Consider the following 15,087-nt stretch of genomic DNA (forward strand, 5'->3'; position numbering starts at 1 on the left):
GCTCAGAGTCCCTGCTTCACTCTCCCCACCACTCACCTGCCTGGGAGCAGACCCTGGGAGCTGGGAGCAGACCCTCACTTTTCTCTGTTTGCGAAGTGCAGAAACCAAGGCCCAAAGAAAGGAAGTGTGACTGCATCTCGGCCACCTGGCTTCTGTGGCAAAGTCGAGCCAGAAGTGTGGTGTCTGTGGGCTTTCCTCTTCAGAGGCCACGATAGGAGGTAGGGAGCCTCATTCTACTCCTAGCAGTGCTTCTGCCTTATGTGACTTGTGACAAGTTATATCCCCTCTCTGACCTCAGTTTCCCCAACTGCTGTCAGTTCCAGCCCTCACCCACATTATAAGGCCTGCTATAAAACCAAATGAGCGAAGGGGCAGTGGGATGGGATGAGTTTCCTGGCCCTGATTCCTGTCCCGTGAATGGAATGTTCAAGCAGCCTCATTCTAGAGTTGAAAGCCCCAGGGGTGGGGCTGGGTTGGGCCTCCTCTATTGTGAGACCCCCCACCTTGGGCTCCAGCCCAAATTGCCAGACACAGGCCTGAGAGGAGGGCCCCCTCCAGGCGGGGGTGACCAGGAGCCAGCCGGGCCGGCCATTTGTCCACAGATGGGTGTGCAGATAACAGGCGTCTGGAGATAAGGCAGGGCCTGCTTGAAGCCTAGCGGAGAGCCAGGCCAACTCAGTGGGGAGGTGGGGTGGAGAGATGGGGAAATCAGGACAGCTGGGGCAGAGCCGGCCGGCCCCCAGCCTCCAGGACTGGTACAGAATTCTTTCTGCCACCCTCCAGTACAGGGCTGGTGGCCTCCCTGTTCTGGACCTGCCCCCACCTCCACCAGAAGAAAACAGAATCAAGCAAGCAAGCCAAGAGCACATACTTTTATCAGAAGTGCTGCTTAAGCTGGAGAGCCCTGGGCCAGCACTGGGTCCAGCCTAGCCCTGCCCCTGACTAACTGACAATCCAATTCCAACTGGGCCCTTAACTTGAAATGTCACTGCCCATAGAACACTGCAATTCGAACCCATTTTGGTTGAAAAATATGCACATTTATGTTTTGTATATTCATAGACATTGTGAGGAAAATATCCCCACAAATATCAACAGCATCAGTATCTAGAGCAGAGCTTTTCAGCCTTGGTACTTGCTGACATTATAGGCTGGATAAGTCTTTGTCGTGGGGACTAAGTGTCCTGACGGGTACTGAGCAGCATCCCAGCCTCTGCTCATTAGATGCCAGGAATAGCACTACCTCTATTTTGTCTCCAAGACAAAATGTCTCCGAACATTCCCAAATGTCCCTGGGGGCACCGTCCCTTCCCTTTGAAAACAACTGGTCCAGAGGACATGGCCAGGAGGGACGGCTGCTTCCCGAGCCCTACCCTGAAAATTTTGCCACGTGCAAGCATGACACAGGGAAATGAGAAGAAACACCAAAAAGATGAACAACTAAAGAGAAGTCATTGCCAGATGGACAGACAGGTGACTAAATGGATGCTGACTGAAGGAGCCGGAGGAAAATCAGAGCCTGGGTGTTCTGGGGCCACACTGGACACCATCTAGGCAATGGATGGTCTCTGTCAGTCAATGCATCGTCTCTGCATTTTACAGAGAGGAAAGGGAGGCCCACAGAAGGAAGAGGCTTGTCTAAATTCACAGAATGGGCTGGCACTGTGTGAGAGGAAAGGCTGGGTGTGTTGACCCCCCAGTCCGGTGCCCCAAACCCCACCGTGTGAAAACACAAACGCGAGAACAGTATGTGGAGAAAACGTTCCTGCTTTTGCAGCCGGAGGCAAGTGACCCCACATGTGACCTGGCCCCATGGGCCCTTGGCACGCTGCGTGAGGGCATACACACAGCAGGCTGTGCCAAGGGCCCGATGAAGCAGAAGGTCTGTTCCACGTCCTGTGTGGTGGCAGCATGAATGGGAAGGCTGCCAGAGACGGATTAAGATAGGCTACATGCCAGGCCCAGGAGATAGTGGGGAGCCCGAGGGCTGCTGAGGGTTGCACGACCAAAGGGGTGAGCTGTGGCTCTCCCACAGGTGGCCACAGGGAGGGTGACGGCTCTCCTTCATTGGCTACTTACTATGTCCCTAGGGGGAGGCAGGATTCGAACGAGTGTCTGCCAGGGGAGGAACCAATGGCAAAATGTGGGCTATGCGACAATGGAGTACTATTCAGCCTTAAAAAGGAAGGAAATTCCAACACAGGCTACCACACCATGAACCTTGAGGACATGACGCTCAGGGAAATAAGCCAGCCACAAAAGGACAAATGAAATGTGATGTGCCTGCCACTCATGTGAGATTCCTAGAGACGTCAGATCCATAGACATAGAGTGGTGGTTGCCAGGGGCTCGGGCAGGAGGGAACGAGCACCGAGTTTCAGTGGTGCGAGATGAAAAGAGTTCAGGAGAGAGGGTTCACAACGATGTAATGTACTTAATGCTACTGAGTCATACACTTAAATATGGTTAAGATGGTAGATTTTATGTCATAATTGTGTATTTTACCACAATTAAAAAAAAAAAAAGATGAGGAAGAACATAGGTGAAATAGTCAGTGTTTCCTTAGGGAAACAACACCATTGTGATTTCTGGAGAAAGGGCTTTGTTATGGGAATCACACCCTTATACAATTGGGGGATGGGGATGCAGGAGGGGCACAGGTAGATGGGAAGAACCAGGGAGGGGGTTCTATGGCCCACCTTCACTGCCCGGGGTGGTGGGCCCAGCCCCTGCCGGTCAGCAGGGCCATCAGTGGGCATTCAGTCTTGGGAGAGGAATGCCCGCTGCTTCATTTCCACCTTCCAAATGTCCACAAATTCTTCTTCTTCTTTTTTAATGTTTATTTACTTATTTATTGTGGGGGGCAGAGAGAGAGAGGGAGAGAGAATCCCAAGCAGGCTCCACACTGTCCGTGCAGAGCCCGATGCAGGGCTCAATCTCATCCAACCTTGAGATCATGACCTGAGCTGAAACCAAGAGTCAGATGCTTAAGCAACTGAGCCACCCAGGCACCCCCACAAATTCTTCTTTTGGCCAACTCTATCCGGAAACGCTTACAAGGAGGGGTGTTTAGGGAAGCATAGTTCCCAGCTTAACCAAGATGGCCAGGAACAAAGCACTTCATGGGGTAATGGTGGAATGATCTCCCAAATACATGGTTAATTGAAAAAGATGGGAAAAAAATGTGGATAATATACACCTCATTGTTTTTACAATTGTGGTAAAATACACATAATTTAAAGTTTACCATCTTATAGTTTTTAAGCGTACGATTCAGTGGCATGAAGGACATTCATGTTGCTGGGGAAACATCATCCTGTGATGATGGAACTGTCCTGTGGAAACTTTTCATCATCCCCAACTGAAACTCTCCATACATCCTTTTTTAAGGACACACTTCTACCTCAGTACGAGCAGGGTTTCTCTCGAAAGATACTCAAGAAACCAAGAAACCAGCAGTGGTTGCCTCTGCAGAGGGACATCGGCAGGGAGGCGTGGGAGAGAGGTTTCCTGACGGAGACTAACTTTTCACTTAGTTGTTTTGTACTGTTTGAACACGTATTTTTATTCCTTGGTGAAGCCTCCCTAATCCATTAATTCTGATTGAGTTTAGAGCAAAGGTATCCTCCCCCTCTCCCAATGGATCAGAGCACAGTGGCAGCTCGCCGGCCCCAGGAACACTCAGCTCCTCGCACAGTTTGGTGTAAAATAAAGATGGCTGCACTGTGTCACTCATTGTGTGGCCTCTGGCCAGCCCCTTCTCTCAGAGCTCAGTGTCCCCCTCTCTACAAGGAAGGGCTTAGCGCAGATGGCACTTAACAGCTGATAATGCTCAGGGATGTCTTGATTCTAATGAAAGTTTCAGAATTCCCCCTGGAGGCTGAGTCTTTGTAGGAAGAAGCAGAGATGCAGAGATAGAGGGACCTGCTCACAGCAACCTGGAAAGACAGCAATGGGGACCGGATTCGAAAGCAGAGTTCCTTCTGCTCAGAGATAGCCAGGAGCTGGCCCCAAACAAACACAGCTTCAGTAATGGAACCAGGGCTCCCGTGAAACAATCAGGGGACACTGAAGGGTTCCTTGTTATCCTCGTTTTTTTTTTTCTCTTATATAGTAGAATATTTCCGTAACGATTAAAATAATAATTATGCTCAGTTTGTACTATGTAAAATCACGTAGTTCACCGTACTTGGGGAAACACTACCAAACACGATTATCCCACGATGGGTGTGTCTGGGGCCCTGGACTTGGAGATGGTAGGCAGGGTGTGATCAAAACCTTCTGATTTAAGCAGATTTTCCTTTGGACTTCAGCTCTCCTAGCACACGGTAAATGCCATATAAGCAGCAACATTATTATTATTATTATTATTATGTACTATGAAATGAAATTATTGCATACTGTAAAATGTAAAATTAAACAGGAACTTATTTCTTGTGTTTTAAAAATAAGACACCTATCACATGCACTTAATTAGGCATAGAGTACCTCCAGAAAGATTAATGGGACGTTGATAGTTGTGGCTGCCTCTAGGGAAGGGAACGAAAAGCTTGGGGAAAGGGGTGGGGGGTGGTGCAGAGAGGGAGTTTGCTGTATATTCTGTTATTTTAAAAAATGGCTTGACTTTTAAACCTTATAAATGTATAGCTTTTAAAAATAATTAATAGGCTGATTCCAGGCCAAGGGAAGGAAATGTGCAAGATGAGCCCGGAACATCTTATAACCAATATTAAAGAGCAGGGAAGCTCTCAGAGCCTGCTGGGGTCATGCAAAACTGAAGAGGCCTTACTGGCTAAAGTCAGGAGGAGAAAAAAGGATTATTAATAAGGATAAATAACTGCAATGAATCTAGAGTTCATAAAGAAACATCCATCCATCCATACCTCATTCGTCTCTTGTGGAGGATGCTAGGTTTGGCTGGTCACAAAAATAGACCCAATTCTTCACCCTTCCCTGAAACTCTGGGGAATTTTGCAGCTCTTCCCAATGGGAGGTGGAGTCTATGTTCCCCCTTGAATCTGGGAGTGGCCATGGGGTTTGCTTTAGCCAGTGGATGCTGATGAACACGACCAAAAAGCCAGTTGAAATGTGCTTGCCTGGATAGGCTTGTTCTTGAGCTTCTGCCCTGGAAGGAAGAACACGTCCCAGCCTGGCCCTCTGGCCCCATAAGAACAAGAGACATGAGGAACAGATCTGAGCCCAGAAGCAACCTGGGACCAAGCCCCACTTACTCCAGCCAAACCCAGATGCCCTATAGACATCCGAGAGACAACCACAAGCCTGTCTTGTACACCACTGAGTTTGGGTGTTTTGTTACTCAGCATTATTGTGGCGACAGTTGGCTGATACAGATATTATAATGATATTATAGTTTGCTTAAAAAAAAACCCTACATTTCAGAGGTATGTACTAAAATATTTACAAATGAAAAAAATTAATTCGTAGTAAGAGAAAAATTGTACTCTGTTGTTAGACCATATGTCAACCGTGGGTCCTATGTTGAGTCTCAGTGTCCTGAGGCACTTCTCTGCCGTGATTCCAGGGGTTTGGAGTCCTGGAGTGTCATACCTGTGGGGCGCTCTGGACTATGCTGTCTGTGTCCTCGTCTGGGGGAGTCTGTGGATCACGGGGGAGAAGGAATTTGCCAAAGGTCACTATTAGCTGAGACCCCACCCAAGACTCCTTTATCTGCTCTCCACAGTGCTATGAGCAGGAGACCACAGCTGGCTCCAGGCACCAGCATGCCTTCCCAGGCCCCATCTCTGACCCAGCTGAGAAAAATCCAGAATTGCCAATGAGCACAAAGAAATCTCTTCCAGTCTTCACCCTCTGGTTGTGCAAAAATCTCATTAAAAGGCCATCCAGATCCCCAAGGGCCTGGTGCAGACCCAGGACATCTCCAGGAAAAGAGATAGTGACAGAGAGCTGGTTTTTAATGACAGGCCCAGCTGTGCCTGCAGTCACCCCTCTATTCCCCCAGTGCCTCAGACCATCACGGCAACACCACATCCTTCCACCTCGAGGCTTTTGATCCATCCGGGTTCACACCTGTCCTTTGGAATGTCATTCCAATTCCACATGGTTGGAGGAGCCAAATGATTCCCCCCCTCCCCAGTTTTATAGATGAAGATACTGAGGCCCCAGCGGAGACTTTCAAAGTCTCCTGGGGTATCAGAGGCTATCTCTACAACCCACCCACCCAGGCTAGATAACAGGCGCTCTAGGTGCCCCTACCCCCAGCTGCCTGACCTAGTGGTCCTCACCGCCCACCCAGCAAACCTCCTTCCCCACAAGGGCCCAGGGAAGTAGGGCTGGAGTAAATATTTCCTGTTCTATGGCCACTGGGCAATTTGGGACTCACTGACCACGGTCTTCTCTGCCCCAAGTGCCAGTCTTCGACATCTGCACAGCCGACTTGCTCGTATCCTACAGGTTTGTGCCCAAACATTGCCTTATTAATTATTTAATAAATTATCATTCTAAGTAGAAGAAGCCAGTCACAAAAGACCACCTAGCACATGATTCCACTTATATGAAATGTCCCAAATAGGCAAGTCCGCAGAGATAGAAAGTAGATCTGCGGTTGCTGGAGGCTAGGGGTAAAGAGGAAGGGGGCGTGGCTGCGGCGGGTGGTAGGGGGGAGGTTCTTTTGGGGATGATGAAAACGTGCCAGAATTACATTGTGGTGAGGGTCACACTACTCTGTGAATACACAAAAAGCCCCTGAATCACATCCTTTAAAAGGGTGAACTGTGTGATATGCAAATTACATCTCTACAATGCTGTGTGTTTTTTAAAGTGTATTTATTTATTTTAAGAGAGAGAAAGGAAGAGTGGGAGGGGCAGGGGGGGAGAGAGAGAGAGAGGGAGGAGAGAGAGAGAATCCCAAGCAGGCTCTGCACTGTCAGCACAGAGCCCGATGCAGGGCTCGAACTCATGAACTATGAGATCATGACCTGAGCCTAAATCAAGAGTGGAGCGCTTAACCAACCGAGCCACCCAGGCGCCCCTATAATGCTGCTTTTTAAAGGGTGAAAATAGAAAAAAAAAAGTAGCCTTACGAATGAGGCTTTCCTGGACTACCCTATGTGAAACTGCATGCAGCCCCTCTCTGCCCCTCACACTTAACCACACTCCGCTTTATCATCGCCTGAAACATTTCTTACCATGTGCCATGAGATCTGTGTTTTCATTTATTGTCCCTCTCCTCCAGCAGGATATGAGCAGGGACATCATCTGTCTTGCTCACACTGTACACACAGCACCCGGAGCAACGCGTGACACGTAGTAGGCACTCGGGACATCGTTGTTGAGCTTCTTATCCAGCCCAGTCATTTATAATGCTCTCCCCCAGTTGTGGGGGAGAGCATTTGTAATGCTGTCCCACCGGGGAGCCTGAGAAATGATGCCTCTTAAGCATCTCCGAGCCAGAGGTTTAGAGTGCTTCTCCTTTGGTAATCCAGCTGCCTCTCTCCCTCTCATTCCTGCCCACCCACCCCATCATACGCCTAGTCCCGTGAAGGAAGGCCTCCTGTGACACTTTCCTCCTTCCCGCTGTCTGTGTCGCTCATCTTGACAGCATTCTGCCTAACCCGTCTCCCTCCTGCCTCCTCTACACCTGGCATGTTCCTCTCCACACAGCAGAGTGACCTTTTCGCAAATGCAGCTCTGGTCTGACCACACAGTCCCTGCTCTAAACTGGTCAGGGACTCCCCGCCGCGGTCAGGATAAAGGCTGACTAAATCCCTTCTTGACCCAGCTCCTCCCACCTTTCCTTGTACAGGCTCACCCTCCTCTGTGGGGCTCCAGCCTCACAATGCCTTTTAGGTCTTTGAACTCAAAGCTCTCTCTCTAGCTGCTAGTCTTTGCACAGTCTGTTCCCCCTGCCTGGAACACTTGTCCTGCCCCTTGTTTAAGGTTCAGCTTAAGTGTTTCTTCCTCCAGGATACTTTCCCTGACCCCTAGTAGACACGATTACACCCAGGAGATCCTGTGAATTCTTGTTTCTCTCTCTTTTTTTTATTAAGTTTTTATGTATTTTGAGAGAGAGAAGTGGGAGGGGCAGAGAGAGAGGGGGAGAGAGAGAATCCCAAGCAGGCTCTGCACTATCAGCACAGAGCCCGATGTGGGGCTCAAACCTATGAATTATGAGGTCATGATCTGAGCCAAAGTCGTATGCTTAACTGACTGAGCCACCCAGGCGCCCCATCCTTGTCTCCCTCTTATACTGTTTTTGTCTGCCTATTTGTCTGCCCTCCTACCGGGCTCAACTCTTACAACGGGGGATCTTGTCCAGCACAGGGCCCAGCCAGGGCCTTCTGCACACTAGGTGATCATTAAACATTCCAACCAACAAAGGAGTGAAGGAATCAATACACCCCTTCTTCCAGGCCCTTATTCCTGCCCTTCTGCCTGCCGGCAGTAACCCCCACCCCTGCCACTCATTCCTAGTGCTGCCCACTTGGTCAGGTGCAGCTCAAGCCCCGTCTCCTCAGAGATGCCTTCCCTCATGCCTGCAGCTGGCAACTCCCTGCCTTCTGCCTCTCCTGGGCACCTGGGTGTCACATCCACTGCGAATTGGGCTCAGCGTGTTCTCTGTCCTTCACTGCCAGCAACATGAGGGAGACAACGTGGCTGTCCCCAGTCCTGGAGATTCAGGGCTCAGGGAGGACACAGGGAAGTTGCTGAGTGCAGTGGGTGGGGGACAGCCAAGGATGCTTAAGCAAGTGCACATGTCACCCAAGAGTTCATGTGTCAAGGAGTCAGAAGGACTAACATTTAGAATAGTCAAGCCATATATGACACCCAACCCCCCAGCGAAAGACTTTTATTGAGGACTCACTATGGAGCCCTCACTATCTGCCAGGCTCTGGCTGAATTCTTGACCACAGCGTCTCATATAATCATCACAACCTGCCTCATGCACTAGGCACCACTACCGCCATCATGGAGAAAGTGAGGCTCAGAGAGGTGTAGTAACCTCCTCTGGGTTACACAGGAAGCAAGCACCAAGGTAGAGATTCTTAGTTTCTCTTCATGACTAAAGCATGCCACCTCTACAGTAGCACCCAAAGATAAACGTCTGGCCTCCCCTTGCTTCCTGCTGTTGTGAGAGGGCTCAGTATACACCAGGTCATTCATTCACTCATTCATCAGGCTAATAAATATTTACTGAGCACGACTATATGCAGACACTGGGTTTCGTCACTGGCACTGAGGGATGCACAAGATAGCTGTTCTGATGCATCTTACATTCTAGAAAGCAGGAGCAGACAGGGGCCAATGACAAGTAAAAAGGACAGTGGTAAATTCTCAGCAGCATTAAATAGGCCAATGTGACAGAAGAACAGGGTGGCGCCATTAGTCGGAGTGGGCCGGGAAGGCCTCACTAAGGAAGTCATACTTTAGCTGAGATGTGAGTGACAAGGAAAAGCCAGATTGGAGCTGGGGGAAAGCATTCCAGGCAGAGGGAACTGCAAGCCCAAAGGCCGTGAGGCAGGGATGAGCCTAGTGTGTTCGGGGAACCAAGAGAACAGCAGAGGAGTGTGTGGGAGAGGGCTGGCGTATGAAACGCGGCGTGCTGGGCAGGCTTCCCAGGCCAGAGTGACAGAGTCAACTTCAGCATATGGGGCCCGCAGTCTTTACACCTGAGGGCCCTCGCAGGACAATGCCCTTCCCTCAAGGGTCAGTCTACTACTTAGCTGAAGGCAGCTGTCTACAATGTGTCTTCTGGATTACTTGCCCGACCAGGGGCCTGTTGCTCTCCCAACTGGGCCCCCAGCCCTGCTTTCTGCTCACCTTCGAGCACCATGGCGAGAGCCATAGAGGTCAGTGACCCAGGCTCAGGTTCTGCCCTCAGGGCCAGCTGGGCAGTGCTGGGAAATGGCTCCCCAAGCTGGAGTGTGAGCTGGGAAATGGTTTCCTTGTGGGAAGAGCACTCATGAGGGGCCCAGAGGACAAGTTTGAGTCTGTGTGACCTAGTCTCTGGGCCTCAGTTTCCCTATCTACAATCTGAAGGAGTTGGAAAGAGTTTCCCGGGCCTGAGATGTAAGTCCACACCTCCTCCTCAAGGGGCCTACACAAGACTCTGGGCTGCAGGTGACAGGAGGACTGGGGAAACCACAGTTGTCCCTTAGCTCCCGTGCCTCTGTGCCAGAGAATGGAAGCAGAACCCTGATGTTAGTAATGGTCCCATTTCCTGCAGGCCCTGTTCTTGTGGAACTTTCCCCCAAGATTGCTAATCCTTTCCCACTTAGCTTAACACCCTAAGCTGAAACAAAACTGGTAGGAGATTTTGCTTTTATGTGATGGGTAACATCCAGCCTTCTGGCAGGCCCTTCACCACTCTGGGCCTCAGTTTCCCCAGCTCCGACCTTCCTGGTGCCCAGGCTACCTCAGTGGGCCTAAAGGATGCAGCAGGGTTGCCATGGTGACAGGCTGCCGGGGGGGGGGGGGGGGCTCCTGCTCCCAGATGCCTCTTCGGGGGTTGTAGCACCCACTATGCGGGCTGATGGTGTCTCTGTGGGGCCTTTTATTGAGAGAGAGCCCGCAAGAGAGACATGTGGAGGGAATGTGCTTTACCCACAGGAGCAGGCCCCGGGTCGGGTTGCGGGTCTGGTTAATGCCTCCGTGCAGTAGGCCTGTCGCCCGTTGACAGGATTTTTTGTTTAATTGGAGGCATAAGAAAACAATAACATCCGTCGGCATGAGGAAAGCTGCAGGAGCCCGGTGAGGAGAGCTCCAAAAGAACGGTGTGTGTATGGGGGCAGCGCGGATCCGAAGCCTGAGCTCGGCCACAAGGGCCGGCTGACCCTGACCAAGTCACCATGGCTCCGGTCTTGCCGCTGGGAAATGAGCAGGGTGGACTGTGGCTGGCTCAACTCCAAGTGTGGTCCCCAAAACACCTGCGTCAGGATTTCCCAGGGAGCCTCTTTAATTCAGATTCCCAGTTCTGTCCGGCTCCACCGACCCAGCATCTCCCGGGGAAGAAGCCCACGAACGCACCATGTCCTGAGTGTGACTTGGCAGGACGTGCGTCGTGGGGTGAGAATCGGCACGACAGTTGACAAATGTCAGCACAGGGTCTGGCACACAGGAAATGCTCACTCTCCTCATGAGCCCCAGGTCCAGAGCCCTCGCACCGGAATGTTCATGGCAGATAGAATTCCAGCGATTTCAAGTTGTTCCTTTTTTACCATCAAGCACGTGATTTTTTACAGTGGACACGTATGGCAGTGTAACTGACAAAAATTATTATGGGAGGAAGTGAGACGATTCTATAGTTCATTTTTTATTTAGTTTTGAGGGCCCCATCAGGGGAGGAGCAGAGAGAGAGGGGGACAGAGGATCCAGAGCAGCCTCTGTGCTGACAGCAGCGAGCCCAATGCGGGGCTCAAACTCACCAGCCACGGGATCATGGCCTAAGCCGAAGTCAGATCCTCAACCGACTGAGCCACCCAGGTCCCCTTGATTCCATAATTTAGATGATCGTCTTTTTGGTAGGTGCGCATGTAATTAAATTTCTATTTTTTCCCTAACTGTATGACTTTCAGGTGACGACAACAGTGCAGGCTTACTAAAACCAGCAGCCCAACAGCACACAAATATGTGCACGTAGAAGGTTGTTATCCAGCCCCCTCCCGCCCCTCCCCCTGAGGTAACCAATGCTAACAGCCCATTGGGGATCATTCCACACTGTTCCTTTACACACACACACACACACACACACACACACACACACACACACACACATGGCTTCTTTCTTCTTGCACAGTTGGTAAACTGAAATCTCACCCCATGAACCCTTACCTTCTTCAAGAGCAGGGAACGGGTCTTAGTCACCTGGGCTGGACTCACACTATGAAGTCAGACCCTCCTTCTGAATTCACATTGACAACCAATAACAGCCAAAGCCAAAAGAAGCCCCCAAACCCAGCCCGATCCTCAGGCTCTGGAGATGGACACGGCAGGTGTAGGGAGACAGCAGCTCTTGCTTTCACACAAGCATCCACCAAAACCTTTAACCCAGAGTTGCAAACTGAGGCCACAACTGGCTACAGATGGGTTTAATTGGCCCAATCAGCATTAAAAAAGTGTTTTAAGGGGCACCTGGGTGGCTCAGTCTGTTAAGCAGACTCTTGATCTCAGCTGAGGCCATTATCTCACAGTTGGTGGGATCGAGCCCCACATTGGGCTCTGGGCTGACAGCAGGGAGCCTGCTTGGGATTCTCTCTCCCAGTCTCTCTCTGCCCCTCCCCCATTCACTCACGCTCTTTCTCAAAAGAAACTTAAAAAATGTGTTTTAAGTGAAAACATTTAAAAATTAGGAAATTTCATAGAATAGCCTAGATTCCTGCTTTTCTTGAGATTTCCAGGATTTGGCCACTCTGCACCCAAATTCCTAAATGGCCACAAGCAAGTGCCACCTGAGCACTGCTGCCCCCTGAAGACAGGGCCCTGCCCTCCAGCTTGACACAGCCCCTACCTGGTCCACTCTGGTCAGATGCATTCCTGCCTGGTCTCTGCTGGCCTGTAGCACTCTGTAGGCCCGTGGAGGGATGTCTCACAGGTCCACCGGGGTAAGGACAGAAGGCCCTGGAGAACACTGGGATCCCAAGAAACAGTCCTTGCCATGGGCCTCCTTTGGCCCTTCATTGGCTGAAATATGTTCCAAGTCACCCCTGAATGACAGGAAGTGCCAACACAACAATAAAAGCCACTATTTATTGAGTGCTCACTGCATGCTGGGAACCGGGCTGAACAAACACTTCCTTTCAGGACCTCCTTCGATCCAAGAATCCTATCTAGGCATATTATCTCCACCGACCTGATGAAGAAACCGAGGCTCAGAGAGCTCGGGTAACTTGCCCAATTAACACCATTAGCAAGTGGTGGAGCTTGGATTCCAACCTAGCGCCAGAGCCCAAGTACTTAGCCCATTTGCACCCCCCTACACGAAAAGCAATGGTGATTGGCTCAACTGCATATTAGCCTAACCTAGAGGGAGTGTCCCTGGCTGGGGCCCACCTCAGTTCGCCCTCTCCCAGGGAAATAGCACATCACAATGGTCAAGAGCAAGGATTTGGTGTTAGACACACCCGAGCTCAAAACCCAGCTCCTGGTAATATTCATTTACTAGCTGTAGGACCTAAGGCAAGTCACTAAACTCCTCTGAGCCTCAGTTCCCTCATCTGTGACATGGGAAGGATAATAACACCTGTCACTTAGGGTCATTGGAGGGTTGAGCTGGTACATTTAAATGCTCTATGTATAGAGTTCTTAGGTGGCAGTCATAAGGGAGTCTCGCTAAAAAGCGAACCAAGAAAAAGGATAGAAGGACATGGAGTACTCAGGATCCAAAGAAAAACTAAAGAACCAGGAAATAAGATAGGAATAAAGGATAACTCTGCCAGAGAGCCACCCCTGGAGCAGTAAGATTCCAACCTCTTTCCTCCCCATCCTATATCCAGTATCTTGGGAGCCTTGTCTGCCCTGGGTCCCGTTCCTACCTGGGTTATGGCAGGTTCCCTGGAAGCAGAGCTCCAGATGCGGATTCCTGTGTGATTGTTTTTTGCTGAGAGGGTGTTGTCAGGAGAAGAGCGGGGAGGCAGCAGCACTAGGGAGGGAAGAAGCTGGTCAAAGACGTGGTTTCAGAAGTCTAGTCTCTGTCTGATCCCACGGGCAGGCTGGAGCATGGTTTGTACCATAGTCTGTCCACCCTTAAGGCCCACACGCTGGGTTTTATCCTCCATCAGTCAGTCACTGACCACAGGCCACCCCCAGGGGGAGAGGCACACCCTTTCAGGTATCATCTGGAGAAGGAGGCAGCTGAGAGCCATTAGCACCAACATCCGTGTGATGGAGAGGGCGCGCTAGCCCAGAAGGGGAGTCTGGGCAGGGCACTGAGAGCACCTGCCGTAGTCTCTGTTACTGAACATCCTAATAGCCCACACACATCGAGGGAGAGGTAATTAATTAACTGAAAAGGAATCAGGGCACTGTTTGCAGAAGAACTGGACACAGAAAGCTAGGGGGCGGGGAGCAAATATTCACCACAAATGGTCGGTCCTGAGCCTGCCTGTGTATAATACGCATCAAATTAATGGTGGCCATTGTTAAAATAAGTGTAACAGGATATTAAAATGGAAGTGGCAGCAAGAGGCCAAGATACTATAGATGCCACATTCCAAAGTAAGGTACCAAACCAGGGTGGGCAAAAACTGGCTATTCTCAGTCCCTCACTGTGGCTGGTTTGAAAGGACTGGACGTAGTTGAGGATGAGGGGGACATTCTACAGAGCTGTTGATGTGCTGCAATTCCCCCCCCCCCCCACACACACACCCCGTCCTGTCCTCAAAAATGAATGCTGGAGGATACCTCCCCCTTCATCTCGCGATAGGAAGGTGACACTAAGAGAAACTACTCATAGAGCTCAAAATATGTCTCCCACCTTTCAGTGGACACAACAGGCTGCCGTTTGATCCCCACCTGTCCCACCAAATGGGATGCCTTTGCACTGGTCAGCTGCTCTGACGGCAGAACAGAGCGGTAGGCCCGCACTGGGTACCCCTCTCCCAGAGCTTATTGGAACAAGGGCTGTGCAGTGTGGTGTGGGCTCATATGGGACAGTGAGAGAGAGAGAGAGAGAGAGAGAGCCAGGAAGCTTATCTCAGGGTCTGTTCCAAGGTGGTTCCTGGAGGGCAAGCCGAAAGGGGCTGGAGGAGGTCCTGCTGGATGCCTAGGGGCTCAGGAAGGAGAAAGCCGCCCGCAAGTATGGAGCTACACCCACCTTGCCAAGGACCTGCAGGTGAGGAGCTGCAGAGCCTCAGGGAGGGCGGAGCGAGCCGCGGAAGGGCCGTCCGAGGCCTCAAGTCCACTGTAGCTGCCCGCCCCGGCCAAAGCAGCCACGGCGGGCTACCTCGGCAGGCAGCCACTGTCTTCCCGCACTGCTCCAGCCCCAGAGGGTCGGAAATCAAGCTTATCGAATTCTGCGGGGAGGGGAGACGCACAAGGCAGGAGATAAAGAGGGAAGCCAAATATGCTTCCTCCTTGATTACAGGCTTCACCAGAGCTAACACACCCACAAGC

The sequence above is a fragment of the Panthera leo genome, chromosome A1 (assembly GCF_018350215.1).
Source record: "Panthera leo isolate Ple1 chromosome A1, P.leo_Ple1_pat1.1, whole genome shotgun sequence".
Classification (NCBI taxonomy): Eukaryota; Metazoa; Chordata; class Mammalia; order Carnivora; family Felidae; genus Panthera; species Panthera leo.